The sequence below is a fragment of the Schistocerca americana genome, chromosome 2 (genome assembly GCF_021461395.2).
Source record: "Schistocerca americana isolate TAMUIC-IGC-003095 chromosome 2, iqSchAmer2.1, whole genome shotgun sequence".
Taxonomy (NCBI): Eukaryota; Metazoa; Arthropoda; class Insecta; order Orthoptera; family Acrididae; genus Schistocerca; species Schistocerca americana.
In genome coordinates this window covers 770,217,806-770,240,863 of record NC_060120.1, presented here as the reverse complement: position 1 = coordinate 770,240,863, position 23,058 = coordinate 770,217,806, and positions in this window count along the sequence as shown.

The following is a 23,058-nucleotide window of genomic DNA, read 5'->3' as shown; positions in this document are numbered from 1 at the left end:
CTGGCTACCCTTCAAGACATTTTTAAAGGACTGAAAGAATGGTAATTGAATGGGGAGAGATCAGGAATACAGGACGGGTGCTTGAGTGTCCGCACATGAGTTGGTGTAAATTCTGCCGTCCTCTCAAATCGACTGGCTTCTTGTGTCGAATTGCGATCAGCAAGGAACTTGGCGCACCATGCCACAATGGTGGTTTTCGACAGACATGCTGCCTCATAGACATTCGTCATTCTCCAGTGGACGTCTACTGGTGTTTGTCGTTCGGCAGCTAAGTAAGAAATAACGGCCTGTTGGTCCTGTTTAGACGCATCAGTGATAACGTCGCCATAGTTGGTTGTGTCCCGGCACGGGTTGCCTACCCCTCCATGGCGTAATCTGGACGTTAACGACATTGTGGGTTTAGTTTGCTTTGTTATCGATCTTTATAGCGGAGATGGGAGGGAGAAAATCTCTGAGTCGAGAGAGTTAGGTTATAGACGATCGGTAACTCCCGTGGAGTTGGCAGGAATGATTTGCTGAAGCAGCAAGTTATTACTCGTTCTTTAATCAGTTTATTGTGCTGACAAACATATTTACACAGTGAGGTGTTGGACCAAAACACCTTATCAGATGCTTTCAATATTTACTGGGCAGGGTTTCTATTAGAGGCGAGTGACTGACTTTCACTCAGTCAGCTAATTACCGACCGCTTGGCCTAACTACACAACCAGCAACACTGAATTACTTCACTAGTACCCACAGGCTACTTTGAATACCTTACAAGAGACAAGTACCAAGCAGTAACTTTTACCTGTTATTCACTGCCTTAATGTCTGTCTTTGTAAATCGTACTGGGATCCTCCCATAAAATACGTTGGAAAGTTTCCTGTTCTGTTGACCTCGACTGTTCGCGCAGGCGGCGAGATGCCAAGTGTTTTACTTGCTGACGTGTTTGACCAGCCTCGATTAAGTAAATGTATCCAGCTGCTTTCAGAAACTTTATATGCCACCAATATTCTGCCCAGCTTGCCTCTTTCACGCACGCGGGCCGTTTTGCTTATGATACATAATTCACTTCTCTTGTTATGATCTGACATGTAACAAAATTTATTAAAGTTTTCTAAGGTCACAGTTGGTTTAGATTTCTTTATTAACGGCCGGCCGCTGTAGCCGAGCAGTTCTAGGCGCTTCAGTCTGGAACCGCGCTGCTGCCACGGTCGCAGGTTCGAATCCTGCCTTGGCATGGATGTGTGTGATGTCCTTATGTTAGTAGGTTTAAGCAGTTCTAGGTCTAGGGCACTGATGACCTCAGATATTAAGTCCTATAGTGCTTAGAGCCTTATTCACGGCAAACACCCCATAAAGACGGGACCGCAACACTAATAGCCTCCCTATATGTTGGTACTCATACTTGCATCGGAGTCGCGCTACATTGCTTATATGCTGCAGCAGCGCGCTGAAACGAAAATTTTTGATTGCCACGTATATTACTTCATAAGAACACTCTCAATGCACCGCTTGTACTCTGCACTGCGCACTGTACTGGATCACTCAGCCACCGAGATGCCGCCGTCGGATACTAAAGCAAGTAGGTAGCGTTGCTCTTAAAATGCAGAAGCCCTTTTTCTCCTAGTACACTCGACTCGCCCCCTGGCCCGAGAAAGGAAACGAACCACTCTACTAGGTTGTTGTGTCCACACAGCACCCCTCCGCATGCTGACTGCTACCGGCGTCTCACCCTTGCGCCGGCACTCCCACCCATTCGTCATTGCTCCACCTCAGCCCCCAGGGGTGCTCATGGTGATCAAGTGCACGTGCGGTCTGCCGCCTCGTGACGCCGGCGCCAAGAATGACGCTTTGGTCGTTGGCGAGACAAACGTGGCGTTCGACATTGCATAAACCGTTGTCCTCGATAAGCATACTGAAGAATGGATTGCCACATCCAGGCAGTAGTACGCAGTTTGTATCATAATTACACTACTGGCCATTAAAATTGCTACACCAAGAAGAAATGCAGATGATAAACGGGTATTCATTGGACAAATATATTATACTAGAACTGACATGAGATTACATTTTCACGCAATTTGGGTGCATAGATCCTGAGAAATCAGTACCCAGAACAACCACATCTGGCCGTAATAACGGCCTTAATACGCCTGGACATTGAGTCAAACAGAGCTTGGATGGCGCGTACAGGTACAGCTGCCCATGCAGCTTCAACACGATACCACAGTTCATCAAGAGTAGTGACTGGCGTATTGTGACGAGCCAGTTTCTCGGCCACCAATGACCAGACGTTACCAATTGGTGAGAGATCTGGAGAATGTGCTGGCCAGGGCAGCAGTCGAATATTTTCTGTATTCAGAAAGGCCGCCCGTACAGGACCTGCAACATGCGGTCGTGCATTATCCTGCTGAAATGTAGGGTTTCGCAGGGATCGAATGAAGGGCAGAGCCACGGGTCGTAACACATCTGAAATGTAACGTCCACTGTTCAAAGTGCCGTCAATGCGAACAAGAGGTGACCGAGACGTGCAACCAATGGCACCCCATACCATCACGCCGGGTGAAACGCCAGTACGGCAATGACGAATACACGTTTCCGATGTGTGTTCACTGTGATGTCGCCAAATACGGATGCGACCATCATGATGCTGTAAACAGAACCTGGATTCATCCGAAAAAATGACGTTTTGCCATTCGTGCACCCAGGTTCGTCGTTGAGTACACCATCGCAGGCGCTCCTGTCTGTGATGCAGCGTCAAGGGTAACCGCAGCCATGGTCTCCGAGCTGATAGTCTTTGCTGCTGCAAACGTCTTCGAACTGTTCGTGCAGATGGTTGTTGTTTTGCAAACGTCCCCATCTGTTTACTCAGGGATCGAGACGTGGCTGCACGATCCGTTACAGCCATGCGGATAAGATGCCTGTCATCTCGACTGCTAGTGATACGAGGCCGTTGGGATCCAGCACGGCGTTTCGTATTACCCTCCTGAACCCACCGATTCCATATTCTGCTAACAGTCATTGGATCTCGACCAACGCGAGCAGCAATGTCGCGATACGATAAACCGCAATCGCGATAGGCTACAATCCGACCTTTATCAAAGTCGGAAAAGTGATGGTACGCATTTCTCCTTCTTACAGAGGCATCACAACAACGTTTCACCAGGCAACGCCGGTCAACTGCTGTTTGTGTATGAGAAATCGGTTGGAAACTTTCCTCATGTTACCACGTTGTAGGTGTCGCCACAGGCGCCAACCTTGTGTGAATGCTCTGAAAAGCTAATCATTTGCATATCACAACATTTTCTTCCTGTCGGTTAAATTTCGCGACTGTAGCACGTCATCTTCTTGGTGTAGCAATTTTAATGGCCAGTAGTGTAAGAGTGAAAACTGACACGGAAGACTTTAAACGTTAAAAGAAGCGGAAACGTTAGAGTAAAGGTGAGTCTGCAAATGAGTCATTTACGAGATAGTTGTGAATACTTGATTACGAGCCGCCACAATTTTCGATATGAAATATTGCCGTGGTTAGTATAAGTCTATTTGAAATGCAAACTTCCCCATCTAATTGGGCTCGGATTTCAACCATGATGTACTGTACCTTAGCAAGAAACAGAATACTACTGCAGTACGTTACATGTCACAATATGTCCGGGCCATACTTATACATAAACAAATGCTTATAACGAAAGAATTTGACATTTTTATGTTGTTGGTTAAATACGCTATCGATAGAGACACTTCCAAAGATGTGATCCTCACCACTTTATGAACAGCGCTGAGTCGCATAGCGTATGTGCGCGCATGCGCACATATGTTTACTGTGCAGCAGGCAGACTCTCTCCTGAGAGTCGACATGTGAACGCCACAACTAAAGATGCAGTGGGTGATATAACTAGCAGTGTTAAAATCTGTAATAGGTGTTCAGTGGCGTCCAAGAAGAGAATGAAATGTGGATCCTCCCACACGTAAATCCATTTATGGCCGCGGTATAACTCTTCGAGAAACGTGAAGTCTCATTTCAAATGCTGGAAAATCATCCTAAAACTCAATCAAATGAAGAGACTGTGAAACGTGGAATGCAAAGTATTCGCTTGAAGCCCACGGGCCGGCCGAAGTGGCCGTGCGGTTAAAGGCGCTGCAGTCTGGAACCGCAAGACCGCTACGGTCGCAGGTTCGAATCCTGCCTCGGGCATGGATGTTTGTGATGTCCTTAGGTTAGTTAGATTTAACTAGTTCTAAGTTCTAAGGGGACTAATGACCTCAGCAGTTGAGTCCCATAGTGCTCAGAGCCATTTGAACCATTTTTTTGAAGCCCACGGGGATGTTACCACATTTCTCATTAGACGTTTCCTGAGCGTTGTCTGGCCCCCACGGTCTCCCGATCTGACTCTACTGGATCTCAGTATACAGGGGTTTATGAAGTACATTGTTCACAGAACAAAGGTTCGAGATCTGGTAGATTTGAGACAACGGATCTAAGCCGCAGTAGAAGCCAGAACACCTATCATATGAACATGTGGTGAGAAGTGGAGTATCGTTTCGATATCTGTCGAGATACGAACGGTAGCCTCATTGAACTGTACCAACTTGCATAAAAATAACAGAGGTTGAAAATCCGCTTCAGTAGTAAAGCACTTTATTTTCACACGACCGGTTTCGGACTGTTATAAGCCCATCCTCGGGTGTGGTAGCTGGGCTGAGAATGGGCTTATAACAGTCCGAAACCGGTCGTGTGAAAATAAAGTAATTTACAACTGGAGCGGTATTTTCAACCTCTGCTATAATGCTCAGTTGCGGATGTTCTGCCAACAGGATTGTTTGTTGCATAAAAATATTTCAGCTCCTGGGTACAATGTTGGACAAATAAAGTTATGAAACTTATTAGGTACTGAAATACAAACAAATGTTTTTTCACACCTCTAGTCCAGATACCCTGTACTCTACACTCTTTCCTTTTTAAAGGTGGTGTTCAGTTTGTCGTCCTCGCGTGCATTATTCTACCCACCTCTGCGGTAAGTTACCGCTGGCTCATTACATAAAGTTTGACAAGACTGTATAGAATGTTTCTGCAGTTCTGCAGTCCCATCAACGGGAGTGCTTTAGAGTTCCGAGATGACTCCAGATGGAAAAATCCAGAGACCTGAGGTACGGGCCGAGGTACAGTCGCTGCTCCACCTGTCCATGTTAGACCTGGCATGTTAGATGTGGTCCTACATCAGTACCATTATCCATGTACCGCATTCCCAACCATGGATCATGGGTTAAATTTGATCCCATTTAGATGGAGACTTAATCGAAAAGTTTGCATTTCGATTACAACATACTAACTAAGACGTAATTTCATACTGCAGACAGTGGCGGCTCGTAACCACACATATTTACTGAAACATCTCTCTTTCTACACCCGTATACTTTCACATGTTTCCGTTTTCACTATTAATTATAATATGTCCTACAGACAGGCAATCACAGAACAATTCAATTTGCATATCATCAAACTGGTGTCTTAGAGCGGGTGACACATTATCATGGTGAATTCGGATCGACTTCACTTTTGTGTAATGTACACACATCAAAGAAAGTTTTGCATCAGCCCAGTTCCCAGAACTCCTGAAGATAGATGTTGACTGTGGCTACTGTATCGCAGAGTCAGTCCCTTTGACTGTTCAGAGATGTCACTAAACCCGCCCAAAGATGTAAACAACCATGCATGAGCAGCGCCTGGGGTCCGACAGCCGATAAGTTCCAGTCATTCCACTGGGAAGTAGGTACACGGTTCGTGCTGTCTGTAGTTCAACCATGCCTAGACGCGGTTCGATCGCGTTCGCATTGTTAGTTTGTGCCAGGAAGGGGTCTCAATAATGGAAGTGTCCAGGCGTCACGGAGTGAACCAAACCGATGTTGTCTGCACATGAAGGAGATACAGAGAGACAGGAACTGTCGATGACATGCCTCGCTCAGGCCGCCCAAAGGCTACTGCTGCAGTGGATGACCACTACCTACGGATTATGGCTCAGAGGAACCCTGACAGCAACGAAACCATGTTGAATAATGCTTTTCGTGCAGCCACAGGACATCGTGTTACGACTCAAACTGTGCGCAATAGGCTGCATGATGCGCAACTTCACTCCCGACATCCATGGCGAGGTCCATCTTTGCAACCATGACACCATGCAGTGCGGTACAGATAGGCCCAACAACACGCCGAATGGACAACTCAGGATTGCCATCACGTTCTTTTACCGATGAGTGCCACATATGCCTTCAACCAAACAATCGTCAGAGACGTGTTTGGAGGCAACCCATTCAGGCTGAACGCCTTAGACATGCGGCCAGCGTGTTCTCCAGACATGAACCATATCGAACATGCCTGGGATAGATTTAAAAGGGCTGTTTATGGACGATGTGACCCACCAACCACTCTGAGGGATCTACACCGAACTGCCGTTCAAAAGTGGGACTATCTGGACCAACAGTGCCTTGATGAAATTGTGGACACCACCTCCGAAGGTCTACATCTACATCTACATTTATACTCCGCAAGCCACCCAACGGTGTGTGGCGGAGGGCACTTTACGTGCCACTGTCATTACCTCCCTTTCCTGTTCCAGTCGCGTATGGTTCGCGGGAAGAACGACTGTCTGAAAGCCTCCGTGCGCGCTCTAATCTCTCTAATTTTACATTCGTGATCTCCTCGGGAGGTATAAGTAGGGGGAAGCAATATATTCGATACCTCATCCAGAAACGCACCCTCTCGAAACCTGGCGAGCAAGCTACACCGCGATGCAGAGCGCCTCTCTTGCAGAGTCTGCCACTTGAGTTTGTTAAACATCTCCGTAACGCTATCACGGTTACCAATTAACCCTGTGACGAAACGCGCCGCTCTTCTTTCGATCTTCTCTATCTCCTCTGTCAACCCGATCTGGTACGGATCCCACACTGATGAGCAATACTCAAGTATAGGTCGAACAAGTGTTTTGTAAGTCGATGGACTACATTTTCTAAGGACTCTCCCAATGAATCTCAACCTGGTACCCGCCTTACCAACAATTAATTTTATATGATCATTCCACTTCAAATCGTTCCGCACGCATACTCCCAGATATTTTACAGAAGTAACAGCTACCAGTGTTTGTTCTGCTATCACATAATCATACAATAAAGGATCCTTCTTTCTATGTATTCGCAATACATTACATTTGTCTATGTTAAGGGTCAGTTGCCACTCCCTGCACCAAGTGCCTATCCGCTGCAGATCTTCCTGCATTTCGCTACAATTTTCTAATGCTGCAACTTCTCTGTATACTACAGCATCATCCGCGAAAAGCCGCATGGAACTTCCGACACTATCTACTAGGTCATTTATATATATTGTGAAAAGCAATGGTCCCGTAACACTTCCCTGTGGCACGCCAGAGGTTACTTTAACTTCTGTAGACGTCTCTCCATTGAGAACAACATTCTGTGTTCTGTTTGCTAAAAACTCTTCAATCCAGCCACACAGCTGGTCTGATATTCCGTAGGCTCTTACTTTGTTTATCAGGCGACAGCGCGGAACTGTATCGAATGCCTTCCGCAAGTCAAGAAAAATAGCGTCTACCTGGGAGCCTGTATCTAATATTTTCTGGGTCTCATGAACAAATAAAGCGAGTTGGGTCTCACACGATCGCTGTTTCCGGAATCCATGTTGATTCCTACAGAGTAGATTCTGGGTTTCCAAAAACGACATGATACTCGAGCAAAAAACATGTTCTAAAATTCTACAACAGATCGACGTCAGAGATATAGGTCTACAGTTTTGCGCATCTGCTCGACGACCCTTCTTGAAGACTGGGACTACCTGTGCTCTTTTCCAATCATTTGGAACCTTCCGTTCCTCTAGAGACTTGCGGTACACGGCTGTTAGAAGGGGGCCAAGTTCTTTCGCGTAATCTGTGTAGAATCGAATTGGTATCCCGTCAGGTCCAGTGGACTTACCTCTGTTGAGTGATTCCAGTTGCTTTTCTATTCCTTGGACACTTATTTCGATGTCAGCCATTTTTTCGTTTGTGCGAGGATTTAGAGAAGGAACTGCAGTGTGGTCTTCCTCTGTGAAACAGCTTTGGAAAAAGGTGTTTAGTATTTCAGCTTTACGCGTGTCATCCTCTGTTTCAATGCCATCATCATCCCGGAGTGTGTGGATATGCTGTTTCAAGCCACTTACTGATATAACGTAAGACCAGAACTTCCTAGGATTTTCTGTCAAGTCGGTACATAGAATTTTACTTTCGAATTCACTGAACGCTTCACGCATAGCCCTCCTTACGCTAACTTTGACATCGTTTAGCTTCTGTTTGTCTGAGAGGTTTTGGCTGCGTTTAAACTTGGAGTGAAGCTGTCTTTGCTTTCGCAGTAGTTTCCTAACTTTGTTGTTGTACCACGATGGGTTTTTCCCGTCCCTCACAGTTTTACTCGGCACGTACCTGTCTAAAACGCATTTTACGATTGCCTTGAACTTTTTCCATAAACACTCAACATTGTCAGTGTCGGAACAGAAATTTTCGTTTTGATCTGTTAGGTAGACTGAAATCTGCCTTCTATTACTCTTGCTAAACAGATAAACCTTCCTCCCTTTTTTTATATTCCTATTAACTTCCATATTCAGGGATGCTGCAATGGCCTTATGATCACTGATTCCCTGTTCTGCACATACAGAGTCGAAAAGTTCGAGTCTGTTTGTTATCAGTAGGTCCAAGATGTTATCTCCACGAGTCTGTGCTCTGTTAAATTGCTCGAGGTAATTTTCGGATAGTGCACTCAGTATAATGTCACTCGATGCTCTGTCCCTACCACCCGTCCTAAACATCTGAGTGTCCCAGTCTATATCTGGTAAATTGATATCTCCACCTAAGACTATAAGATGCTGAGGAAATTTATGTAAAATGTATTCCAAATTTTCTCTCAGTTGTTCTGCCACTAATGCTGCTGAATCGGGAGGTCGGTAAAAGGAGCCAATTATTAACCTAGCTCGGTTGTTGAGTGTAACCTCCACCCATAATAATTCACAGGAACTATCCACTTCTAATTCACTACAGGATAAACTACTACTAACAGCGACGTACACTCCACCACCAGTTGCATGCAATCTATCCTTTCTAAACACCGTCTGTACCTTTGTAAAAATTTCGGCAGAATTTATCTCTGGCTACAGCCAGCTTTCTGTACCTATAACGATTTCAGCTTCGGTGCTTTCTATCAGCGCTTGAAGTTCCGGTACTTTACCAACGCAGCTTCGACAGTTTACAATTACAATACCGATTGCTGCTTGGTCCCCGCATGTCCTGACTTTGCCCCACACCCGTTGAGGCTGTTGCCCTTTCTGTACTTGCCCAAGGCCATCTGACCTAAAAAACCGCCCAGTCCACGCCACACAACCCCTGCTACCCGTGTAGCCGCTTGCTGCGTGTAGTGGACTCCTCACCTATCCAGCGGAACCCGAAACCCCACCACCTTTGAGAGTTTATTGTAGTGCCTCTTTCCAGGAAATCCACAAAAATCACACCTTTTCTGTCCCAAAAGACAGTCGCCATCACCATCCTTGCCGACATTGTCTGCATGCATTTCTTGGGTTTTTGGGGGGAATTTGTGTGCCCCCACTGCATTGATTGCAATTTTGTCTCGCAGTTCACATGCTTAACCAATGTTTCGTCACCAGTAACGATGCGATCGAGTAATGAGTCGCCATCTTTCTCGTAAGCGTTGTATGGTGGTATAATATGCAATGAATGGTTTTCATGTGCAATTAAAAGGGCGGAAATGATGTTTATGTTGATCTCTATTCTAATTTTCTGTACAGGTTCTGGAACTCTCGGAACCGAGGTGAGGCTAAACTTTTTTTGATGTGTGTATTCTCCATTTATAAGGGCTTGGTAAAAAGTAATTCTTCCAAATGTTTTATATGAAAGCTCGAAGTTTTTTAACTGAAAACTTATTAACATTCTACATCTTTACTCTTCTTGTCTACATACGAGGACTATCCACAAAGTACATTACATTTTGGAATTAAAAGTAAATAAAGTATTGGAATTTTTTTTTATTATATACAGATGAAAGCCACACTTAAATACTACTTTTCTACATAGCTGCCATTTAAATTAAGGCACTTATCATAGCGATGGACGAGCTTGGAAATTCCTTCGTCGTAAAATTCGGCCGCCTGCGCCTTCAACCACGTGGTTACCTCTTCTTGAAGCTGTGCGTCGTCATCAAAACGCTGCATAGCCAACCACTTCTTCATTGCTGGGAATAAGTGGAAGCCGCTCGGTGCCAGTTCGGGACTTTACGACGGATGAGAAAACAACTCCCACTTAAAAGATTCGAGAACTTCACGAGTGGCATTTGCCATGTGGGCCCGGGCGTTGTCGTGAATCAGCAAGATCTTTGAGCCCAACTTTCCCCTGCGCTTGTTTTGTATTGCTCTTCTGAGGTTGTGCAGAGTTTGGCAATACCTTTGAGAGTTTATTGTAGTGCCTCTTTCCAGGAAATCCACAAACACCACACCTTTTCTGTCCCAAAAGACAGTCGCCATCACCATCCTTGCCGACATTGTCTGCATGCATTTCTTGGGTTTTTGGGGGGAATTTGTGTGCCCCCACTGCATTGACTGCAATTTTGTCTCGCAGTTCACATGCTTAACCCATGTTTCGTCACCAGTAACGATGCGATCGAGTAATGAGTCGCCATTTTTCTCGTAAGCGTCCAAAAACGTTAACGCTGCAGCCATTCGCTGATTTTTGTGAATCTCTGTCAAGATTTTTGGTATCCATCTTGCACAAAACTTGTGGTAACCAAGCTTTTCGGTAATGATTTCGTGCAACAAACTTCGTGAAATTTGTGGAAAACTCATAGAGAGTTCCGTTATTGTGAAATTACGGTTGTCACGGACCGCGGCATCGACTTTTTCGACGAATTCGGCAGTCACTATGCTGGGTCTTCCACTTCGCTCTTCGTCGTGAACGTTAGTTCGGCCACTTTTAAATTTTGTGACCTTTGACACACTCCACCTTCAGTGATTATGTTATCCCCATACACTTCACAAAGCTGCCGATAGATTTCTATGGGTGTACAGTTTTTTGCAGTCGGAAACCTTATTACAACACGCACTTCACACTTCGCGTCATTTTCAATTAACGCTGACATTTCAAACTGTCACAGTAACTCAACGGAGTGCAGCACGAACCTCTCACTAGCACGGCAGCATGCCGACTGAACGTCGGAATGCCATGACACCAAGATGGCCGCGCTAGCTCCGCCCCTAACGGACACAAACGAAAACGTAATGTACTTTGTGGATAGCCCTCGTATATGCAGCCCGTCCGCAGCTCGTGGTCGTGCGGTAGCGTTCTCGCTTCCCGCGCCCGTGTTCCCGGGTTCGATTCCCGGTTGGGTCAGGGATTTTCTCTGCCTCGTGATGACTGGGTGTTGTGTGCTGTCCTTAGGTTAGTTAGGTTTAAGTAGTTCTAAGTTCTAGGGGACTGATGACCATAGATGTTAAGTCCCATAGTGCTCAGAGCCATTTGAACCATATGCAGCCCTCTACGGCTAGAGGGCTCCGGATTGCAGCGTGTAAAATGGCGGTGTGTAACTTAACTGTATCGGTATGTGAGAAATTGCATACTTTAATCGAGTCTCGAATTAGAAGAATTCGTTTACACATGGAGCACCCTCTCCTTCAGAATGCCAATGCCGGATCACGCACGAGCGCTACGACATCTGCAACAGTCCGTCGCCTTGGATTCACTGACATCGACCATCCTCCATATAGTCGCGACTTGGCCCAATCCGACTTTCATCTGTTTCCAAAACGTAAGGAATACCTTCGATGACTTCACTTTGATAGTGATGAAGCGGTGCAGGCAGATGTGAAGCTGTAGCTCCATCAACAAAGTAAAACATTCTACAGTGTCGGTATAAACAAATTGGTCTCTCATTGGGAGAAATGTGTTCATCTCTAAGATAACTTTGTTGAGAAATAAATATGTAGACGAGAAAAATAAAGATGTAGAATGTTAATAACGTTTGTTTCATTGGAAAAGTTGAAAGAGTTTTCACATAATGAATTCGGAGGCATCACTTTACAGGACGCCCTCGTAAATGGCTTAAGCTTCTAGAGTGAGCCAATATACCAGTTCCTGTTGTTGAAACGGCTGCTTTTCATATAAATCATGCTAAAAAAAACACTCGCTATAATTTTTTGTTCTGATCACTGGCTCTTAAGCATCCTGATCTTACACCACAGCGACAAATAATTCTTCAATTATGTACTGTGAAGATATGATCCCATTTCACATCATGTCACTCGAATGAAAAAAAAATTAATTGTCATCGTTGAACACTTAAAACGTACCACAGCAGAGTTTCACCTGCCTGTCTTCAAATCTGATATAAACTGTCTAAGTACCTACTCTAAACACACGCTTTTCAATACCCCAAAGCTGTCTTCCAACTTCTGTGTGATACTGACCACAGTTCAATTGTGCAGCAAGCTGTAGTTGCTAATTCTGAATTCTCTTGCTCTACACAAAGCAAATGCTGTAGTGGATACAATCGACAAGTTAATATTGTATCCTGAATCGGGATTTGAACCCAGATCCCTGTCATACACACTCAATAGCTATACAGTTTCTCTTTTTATGACTGTTCTGATATGATGATCTTTAACTGGAGGATAACAAAACGCGCATTGTTTTGTTTCAGTGTTCCTCGGCTACAGAATTTACAAGTCACAGAGAGAGACAAGCGAGAACTCAGCGACCAAGCGGACACAATCGGATGAAACAAACAAGAAAAGGAGATAAATGTTCAATTCTGGAAGAGAAATTAAAGTAAGCATATTTTGGAAAATTCGATTTGCTAGTTTTGGGACACAAAGAGAAGTAGTGACTTCTGCAAGAGAAGAAAGGGGCGATTAGCATACAGTGACAAATGAAGAGTCAAACAATGTTCACTAGGGTATTTTTAATATATACATTTTTTATTTCCTTGCAATTCTGTAATAATTTTTGTTCTTATGTACCACACTGTACATTACTATGCATTGCTCGTAGTAAATTACTGTCAGCTTACCGTTCCAGCTTTGCTGTTTACGGTTGCGTTTATTTTATTTTGCCTTGTAAGTTTATTGCATGAAAGTGACTAATGCTCTGTCTAAATAAAAAAAATGGTTGAGGAAACTTTAGTTTTATTTCAGTCAAAGTTTCAAATCTTCGTTTTTTCTTTCTTTTTAAGGTTCTCGTCACTAGCACTTCGTTATTTTTTATCGTATTCTGATTGCGTGTAGAAAGCAAAATGTACAGAATTACAGTAAATGAGAATGTATAGAAACTAATGAAGTTTGACTTGCCTGTTATAAAACAAAATATTTCTGTGAACAAAGAAATCTACAGTAGTCAAAGTTCAGTTTACCTTGAAACAGAACTTCCTTTTGTTTTGTGTGTATCCCATCTAGTACAGGGTCCACTATTTCAGGATTTGGCGAATTTCATCATTTTCGTCGAGGTGACCTGAGAATGGGAAGTAGCGTGCGCGATCTATGAAACAATGGCGTGTTGGACAACGATTTGAAGTTGAAGTAGAACTCAAAAACGCAGTAGTAAATTGGTGCAGTTCTCAGGCTGAGAACTTCTATGCAGTGGAATTGAAGAAGCCAGTGCAACGCTACGAAAAATGCTTTGGACTGAATGGAGATTACATGGAAAAGTGAGGTAGGTTTGAGGGTTGCATGGTCGAGTCCTAAAAGACAGGATAGAGGGGACGTTAAGGACATTGAAGAGACAAGAGGATTCCAGAAGGGAAGATCCTTTAATGACATTTTTACTTCAAGACAACTAATGGCAAAGAAGGTGGAAAGGAATCTGAGTAGCCATTTTAGTGTTCATAGATCTCGAGAACACGTATGACACAGTGCCGCTAAAGAAACTGAAATCCTGAGGGGAAGCGAACTTGAAAAAGACATATGTTAGAAGTATATACAGCCTTCGCAAGTTTACAGAGTGTGAAATCTACGTGAGGAACAAAATTTCTTCACAGCGTTTTAAAATTACAAAAAGATTAAAACAGGAATGCTGCTTATCTCCTACATTGTTTAAAATGTGCGGCCAGACTGCTTAGACATGTGGAGCAGGAAATGTGCAGGAATGAACATTCACATTGTCGTACATCTGACCTTTGTATCTGCACAGTGAGTGTACCACTTAGAACGCAAATGGACAAAACTTCTAAACAGTCTTCTAAAGCCCAGGGTGTCAAACAGACATTCTAAATAAATATGACCCTGGCCCTGTAAGGGAGCTAATATCAGGTGTGGATCGTAAGAAAAATCATTAGAAATGCTGCTGTTAAGTACCTAGAATGGATGAATTAATAAAAGTGTAAGTCTGGGGTCTATCCTAGAAAGACAAAACAGCTCTTCCCTTTTTTATTCTACACATAATTTATCAACTGTTGCTTTCAGGGGTCAAATGGTAAACAACAATCGTATTCAATTACTTTTGATACTCAATCACAAAATATTTAATTCTTGAACATATTGAAATTATGCCTATTAAAATCGTTATCTCTACACATGAAAATTTTCTACCACAGGAAAGAATGAATATTAAAAATCCTCATCAGCTCATTTAAATCTACATTGTTGTGTCTGGTCAGCGCACCGAGTTGGGGGAGCATAAATTTACTTTTTGAACCAATGAAAATCTCTCATGTACTCAATGTGAGGATAGGTTAGTATCCTAGCTTTTCATATTCAATGGTCAAAGCGTACGCAAGGTGGAGTGAGCAAAATCTAGACACAACATTTACTGTGACTTAACTCGCGATGGTACTTTACCAAGTGGCATCTGCAATGCCGTTGTCTCTGTGCTAGATTTGAACCGCTAATTCCCTACTCTGGCCTTGACTGAATTCATTCAGTTGTAACTTTCCTGCATTCTGTAGAACTAATCTTTCTCTACTCGAAATAATATCTATTGCACACTTGCTATGAGTTGGAGCGAAGTGCACAGTTTCTTTGCACGCAAAAATTCCCACAGGAATATTTAACTACCGCTTTGCTATCTGTCGCCACGATACATGGAAGTGTATCGTTCTCACTTCGCAGAAAGCGAACTCCCAACGCCTTCGCTTATTTCCATACGCTTGTGCCGTCCGCTAGGAGACAAGCGAGAGAGAGAGAGAGAGAGAGAGAGAGAGAGAGAGAGAGAGCCTTAATTTTAGGTCTCAAAATGCTTTTATATAATGGGGATCTCCCCACCGTGTCGCGTCTGCGTCGCCAATTATGACTTCAGTCAATCACTGTCTCGCTAGAGGTGAATAAACATATTTATTTTTCTTTCTGGGTCGTGGCCTAGCCTCGTTAATGAACTACAGCCACTTACCTTCGGTCCAGGCCTTATTTACGGTAAAAAGAATAATGTATTGTTCTGGCCTTATCCCTTTCTGCGCTGAAGCTCGTCATTCTCTTGCTAATGAGAGTTTTACGATATCATTATCCACCTGCTCGGTTCATCTCCAAAATGCATTTCACTTTAATTTGTTTGTTTCATGCCACTGTCCGTATGTTGGTAGAGATTGTTTTGTTAGTTTTCGGGTACATGAGATTAACTGAAATTGCCTTTTGTTGATATAATGTAATTATTATTTTCTGAGGATCTCATACTGTATCATACTGTTGTTATGGATAAAGTTCACATATGGTCCGTCACGATCCGGACACCTGACAACATAGCAAAGGATCAATGTTTGTACATCTTGTTCTTTGCAAATGATCAGGTACTGGTGACCAGTGAAGAGGATGATATCTGCTTTATGCTAATACAGTTATTAGAATAAAATGATAAGTGGGGATTTAAAGTAAATATTCAAAAGGCTGAATACCTATGCAGTGGGGAAAATGTAGGAAGAGACTGAGATCTCCTGTATGCTAAGACAATTATGAATATGATAAGTAGGGATTGAAAGTACATTTTCAAAAGACTAAATACCTATGCAGTGCAGAAAATGTAGGAAACTTGATAGCAGAGGGTCAGCACTTCAAGGAATGTAATATACACTCCTGGAAATTGAAATAAGAACACCGTGAATTCATTGTCCCAGGAAGGGGAAACTTTATTGACACATTCCTGGGGTCAGATACATCACATGATCACACTGACAGAACCACAGGCACATAGACACAGGCAACAGAGCATGCACAATGTCGGCACTAGTACAGTGTATATCCACCTTTCGCAGCAATGCAGGCTGCTATTCTCCCATGGAGACGATCGTAGAGATGCTGGATGTAGTCCTGTGGAACGGCTTGCCATGCCATTTCCACCTGGCGCCTCAGTTGGACCAGCGTTCGCGCTGGACGTGCAGACCGCGTGAGACGACGCTTCATCCAGTCCCAAACATGCTCAATGGGGGACAGATCCGGAGATCTTGCTGGCCAGGGTAGTTGACTTACACCTTCTAGAGCACGTTGGGTGGCACGGGATACATGCGGACGTGCATTGTCCTGTTGGAACAGCAAGTTCCCTTGCCGGTCTTGGAATGGTAGAACGATGGGTTCGATGACGGTTTGGATGTACCGTGCACTATTCAGTGTCCCCTCGACGATCACCAGTGGTGTACGGCCAGTGTAGGAGATCGCTCCCCACACCATGATGCCGGGTGTTGGCCCTGTGTGCCTCGGTCGTATGCAGTTCTGATTGTGGCGCTCACCTGCACGGCGCCAAACACGCATACGATCATCATTGGCACCAAGGCAGAAGCGACTCTCATCGCTGAAGACGACACGTCTCCATTCGTCCCTCCATTCACGCCTGTCGCGACACCACTGGAGGCGGGCTGCACGATGTTGGGGCGTGAGCGGAAGACGGCCTAACGGTGTGCGGGACCGTAGCCCAGCTTCATGGAGATGGTTGCGAATGGTCCTCGCCGATACCCCAGGAGCAACAGTGTCCCTAATTTGCTGGGAAGTGGCGGTGCGGTCCCCTACGGCACTGCGTAGGATCCTACGGTCTTGGCGTGCATCCGTGCGTCGCTGCGGTCCGGTCCCAGGTCGACGGGCACGTGCACCTTCCGCCGACCACTGGCGACAACATCGATGTACTGTGGAGACCTCACGCCCCACGTGTTGAGCAATTCGGCGGTACGTCCACCCGGCCTCCCGCATGCCCACTATACGCCCTCGCTCAAAGTCCGTCAACTGCACATACGGTTCACGTCCACGCTGTCGCGGCATGCTACCAGTGTTAAAGACTGCGATGGAGCTCCGTATGCCACGGCAAACTGGCTGACACTGACGGCGGCGGTGCACAAATGCTGCGCAGCTAGCGCCATTCGACGCCCAACACCGCGGTTCCTGGTGTGTCCGCTGTGCCGTGCGTGTGATCATTGCTTGTGCAGCCCTCTCGCAGTGTCCGGAGCAAGTATGGTGGGTCTGACACACCGATGTCAATGTGTTCTTTTTTCCATTTCCAGGAGTATATATATATATATATATATATATATATATATATATATATATATATATATATATATATTTGGGCGGCATACTATCAGAAGACGAAACAAGTAATTGAGAAATACAGCAATATATAGCCCATAGGAAAATAGCAGAAATTAAACCATCTCTGGAATATAAGTTGAAAAGTAAAGAAAATGCTATACAGAAGTATTGTAGAGCCTATAACGACTTATGGATGCGAGTGTTAGGAGCTTACTGAAAAAAATGAAATTGATTACCTTAGAAGATCACCTAGAATATCTCAGCGAGATCTTGTAGGAAATGCAACGATTAGGGAAATAATACAGACTCAAGAAAGCATTATAGACAGAATAGAAGGATAGCAACTACACCTAGTACGGATATACAATGCGAACAACAGACAGATGACCAAAGAATATCTTTATTTACCATCCTCAGGGAAGAAGGAGAAGAAGATGAATGAAGATTGTCTGGTTATGGGGTAAAGGAGGTCCAGCTGCCAAAGTACGGTTTACTATCGCACCATGAAGGATAAGAAACCTCTGACATTGAACGTTTGTAAGCAAATAGGGAGCTTACAAGGACAGTGGTACAGCTAGAATGAGGTATGAGGGTTCGGTGGAGGGGGTGGGGGAGGGGGGGGGGATCGTTATGTCGTGCATTGGTAGCCTAGTTGGTAAGTGCACGGCTTGTAAAGGCAAAGTTTCAGGTTTGAATCCCACACTGAAACACAATTTTAATCTGCTGGTAAGTTTCAAAACAGCATTCTGTTGCAATGTGAAAGATTCATTGTCAAGAACTACAGATGTCGTCTTGGGAAGTATGATTCCTTATTTACATTTGGTTCTTAAAAGCGACAATTTTCTATTTACATACTTGTGATCCAAGTAGTACGAAGTCAATCGGCTCTCCAGAGTACATTTTTATAATTAAGCGTAGTGGAGAGACCAAGAATCAGTGTCGCACATTGTTTGTCTTCCATTATTGCTTCCGATGCCGTTCTTAGAGATGAAAGGTGTTTCCAAGCAAGTAATACAAACTTTACGGAATATGAAGTCAAACATGTTGTAGACAACTCTGCCAGTGGAATACGAGAACCTATGAACCGTTGTTTGTACGATGAATAAACTGATTTATTATTTATGCAGATGTAAATCTAACCAACATATAGGCATACATCATGAGGGGCAGGGCACAGGAAACTCCACTAACACATCGCAGATGGCGGCTTGCGTATAATGGTATGGTCAGCCCTTAAGTAATGCTCTGTAATGATTGCAGCAATTGAAGTGTGGAAGGGGCGCAAAATAATTTGGACTGTACCAGTGTAGGTTCAGATCACGTAATACGGGAAGGGGTGGGGAGGCAGGAGGATAGTGGGAGCTCTGTTGTGAATGGCTAACGTGCGGTAGGATGGGAGGAGGTGCACCTGAATCCTACCCCAACTGTATAGAGTATACCTCACATCAATTATAAGCTATAGCTAACAAGTCTGAAACCAATCGTATAAACCAGCTATGTCAATAGCACCAATGAATTAACAAATATAGTCAATAACTAGTCACACGTATTCCGAAAAAGTTCACTGGTGTCCAAAATTAAAGCAACAATCTGCTATTTCCCCGTCCTGTCTAACCACGATATAATCATACAAACTGCCAGAAGATGTTGTTACGATTGTGTCATGCATGGAATACGGCATTCCGATCAATGGACAACCAAGCCAGCAAAGACATCAGGGCACCTATCAAGCTGGGTAGTGTTTGCAGGGTAGTCCCACATCCACAATCGTTGTGTATACAGTCACAGACGGTGCAGTGTGTCATAGAGAAGACGCCTACAGACTCTCTGCTGTAGGGGGTCATAGGAAGAATGGAAGCAGGTGAGTCGCAAATTAACGTGACCCGATGGCTTAATCTGAACTGCTCTATTGTTTCTCGAATGAGGCGACAGTTTATATAGACCGAAACTGTATTCCGAGACCAGGATAGGGCCGACCAAGTGTGACATCAGAAAGAGTGGACCGCTATTTGGCTGTAATGGCACGATGGTACCGCCTTAGTACTGCACTGCGACTGGCATCTTGCCTCGCAGCATCCCCTGGACGTGTTGTATCGAGGCAAAAGGTGTACAGAAGGCTTCAGCAGAGTGGTCTATATTGTTGGAGACCTGCTGTCTTCACAGAAGAGAACGACTAGAGCGGAGCCATCAGCATACCATCTGGACGGTCAAACAGTAGGCCAATGGTCTTTTCACAGATGAGTCACAATTTGGTCTGGAGAGTGATTCTCGACCGATTCGCATCTGGAGGGGACATGGAACACGATTTCGGGAGCCAAACATTGTGGAAAGAGACCGATATCGAGAGGAATCCCTAATGGTGTGGGCAGCGATTATGTTGAACACTTCTTCATGCAGTTGTACGGGTGAATCAGCTAGATGTAACTGCTGTCAGGTATCGTGAGGAGATCTTGGGATCTCATGCACGGTTGTTGCGAGGTCCTGTGGTCCCAGACTTCTTATTGATAGATGATAATGCTCGACCACGTAGAGCATGAGTGGTTGAGTTTTTTTTTTATAAACGGAAGATATTGCACGCATGGCGTGGGCTGATTTGAATCCCGTAGAGCATGACTGGGATACATTAGGGAGACGGGTTGAGTCACGTCAGCGTCCACCAACCACTTTCCAAGACTTCCGAGCAGCTCTGCAGGAAGAATGGACGTTATTGCCTCAACATGAGATTGACGACATCATTCACAGCATGCCCCGTCGTCGTCAGGCCTATACTGGTGCCAAAAGTGGTCGCACCCCATACTGAGCACATTAAACAGTTGTCAGAATGTGTGTACAAATCCGTTAAGTTGGAAAAAAAAACCAAGAACATTTTTCTCTACCTTTGTGCTTGTTGCAGTTGGTTACGTTCTGTATTCTTTACATTGTTTCTACTTTACTATCACCTGTTTATACTATTTTGTAGCAAAATAAACACAATCCTTGCAAAATTTTCGTTTGTTGCTTTAATTTTGGACACCAGTGTAATTACATAAATAAAGGATTAACCAAAGCAAAACTGGTCTAAGCAGAAAAAAATCTCATAAAAGAAAAAAGGGGTATAAAGTGTAATGTAGGGGACAGTATTACCTATTATAATACTGATAATCTGCATATACTACAATCTGCATATACTACCATATAGGGACAATCCGTTGTTTAACGTTGTTACCAAAACTCTCGAGAACTCTTGGCCAATTTACTTCAGATTTCTTCATAAAACTCTAATAAACGCTGGGATGGACGTAAGCAATATACCTTTTTAATATATAATGAGCGTGTGTGTAAAATTTTTAGACGATACTCTAATGAATGTTCGAATGGACATAGGCTATATACTTTTTAATATATATAATATATCTGTATATGAGTGTGTGTAATATAAACAGAAAAAAATCGTTATCAAAAGTCTCGAAAAGTTCTTGAATGATTTACTTCAATATTTTACATGGTATTCTAATACACATTCAGACGGACATAGGCTATATATACATTTTTTTGAAAAAATAACAACGTACAGGTTTTCTATTGACGCCGACTGCGAGAAAGAATACGCTGTGCTATGCTCTGATGTGAAAACGTTCGGTTTTTTTTTTTTTTCCTTTCTCGCAGTCAGTTTTAACTGCTGTAGCAGGGCATTTTAATCATTAGACAAATTGTTTCTCCCATATATGTTCTTTCTCATTAAATATGTTTTCGAACAAAAACAGTGAGTGCTGTTTTGTTTTTTTCCTCGCAGTCGGTTTTCCAGAAAATAGGAAAGTTGTATTTATGGCCTATCGGCTTATGATTAGAATGTTACTATGGTATCTGAATTCGGAATATCAGTAAACAAGGCCAAAGACTATAGAGAGAGGAGAAGGGGAGAAAACAGAGGAGGACCTTTAGAATTGGACGTAGGGAGGGGGAGGGGACAGAGAAAGTTTAGATAGAGACAGGGGACTGGAGGAGATGGAGAAGGAGGAGCTGGATACAGAGAGGGAGAGGAGGTGATGGACAGAGAGTATTGGGGGAGGAGGAGATGGACGAAGAGAGGGGGAGGAGGAGTCTGACAGAGAGAGCGGGAGAAGGATATTAGGGTGTATGTCCAATTCCCATGCATATTTAGCATTTGTGAAGCATTGCTGGGTTCGCTAGTCTAAAACAAAGACAATAATGTGTAAGTCCCCTGACAACCTGCTCTCTAATATTACCGAAATGTAAAATTTTCTTTTCCTTCTTTCATGTTGTTCCTGAAGTGCTGAAGCCTTGGGAAGTAGTTGCAGCTTCTTTATCTCCATCCTCCTTTATTCTCTTTGATGTGCGACTGGAACAGCCAGCGGTTCCTGCAGCCCTCTCAAGCACACTGACTTTTGCTTACTTGTTTACCTCTTCTAGCATCAATTTAACGCCATTACATATGATCACACACGCCTGAGTATGAAGAGCTTGCCATGCTGCTTGCATGAAGACTGTTGTGACATGCGGTTCGTTTAACAGACAGCAACAAGAACACTTTGTGTGTGGGTCGGCAGGCGACAGCCTCCTGAAGCAGCCGCCCCTTCGGAGCAAAGTGGGGGACTCGTCCAGCGCTCACGACGAGAATGCAGCTCTGTGCAAAGGCAAAGTCATTTTGCGTGTGCTCTATTGACAGTCAACCCTAGTGAGGTGGCGTTGTACCTGGTTATGCAACTAGCAGAAATGCTTTTCGTGTATGAATAAGCAAATGAAACCCTCAGAGAAGTCTACAGGATGGATCGCACTAAGTATCTATGTAAGCGACATGTTGCATGGATAAAGGGAACAGGGCAAGTGGTAGAACAACACAACGACCTAGGAGCGTAATCAACTGCATGGAAAAAGCAGGGCTTGCTCGCGTGGATGAGGAATCGTTCATAACAACTCAATCTGTTGCATATCAACTGGGTGTCAGGATAGATCAGCAGCTATATACCTACCATTCACAAGGTGTGTAGACCTTAATTCCTGTCAAAGTATTTCTGTGGAATATAAAATTTTGTTTTTAAAACTAAAATCTCATGGCATTAATAGGTTTGTTTTTTATGGATGTAGCCTTGCCTTCTTAGAAACAACCAGATGGCTACATTGGAATCTTATGACACATTACCACAACTAAACTCAGAAGGGGAGGCGTGAAATGAGAAACCACACAAGATTTTATACCAGTCACACTCCGTTTTCTAACACACATAAATGGCCATCCTATGATACTGATGGACTGTTTAAATCATGTGATATTTGGTAATGTCACTATCATTTTTAACTGAAGACTTTGACTGAACTGTCCATACCAGAAGTGGTCCTCATGATTGCTGAACAGGTTTATCTTTGTTTGACTTTAAACAGTCTTAAAGATAATTCTTTTTTTTATTTAAAATGCGTAAAAAATGGACCCTAGCGTTGTAAGGAGTATGTCAGAAATCTCCATTACATTGAAAACAATATATCCAACATAACGCTATTGTTTGCATTGGGTAAGCACTGAGATATCAATAGTAACAATATGA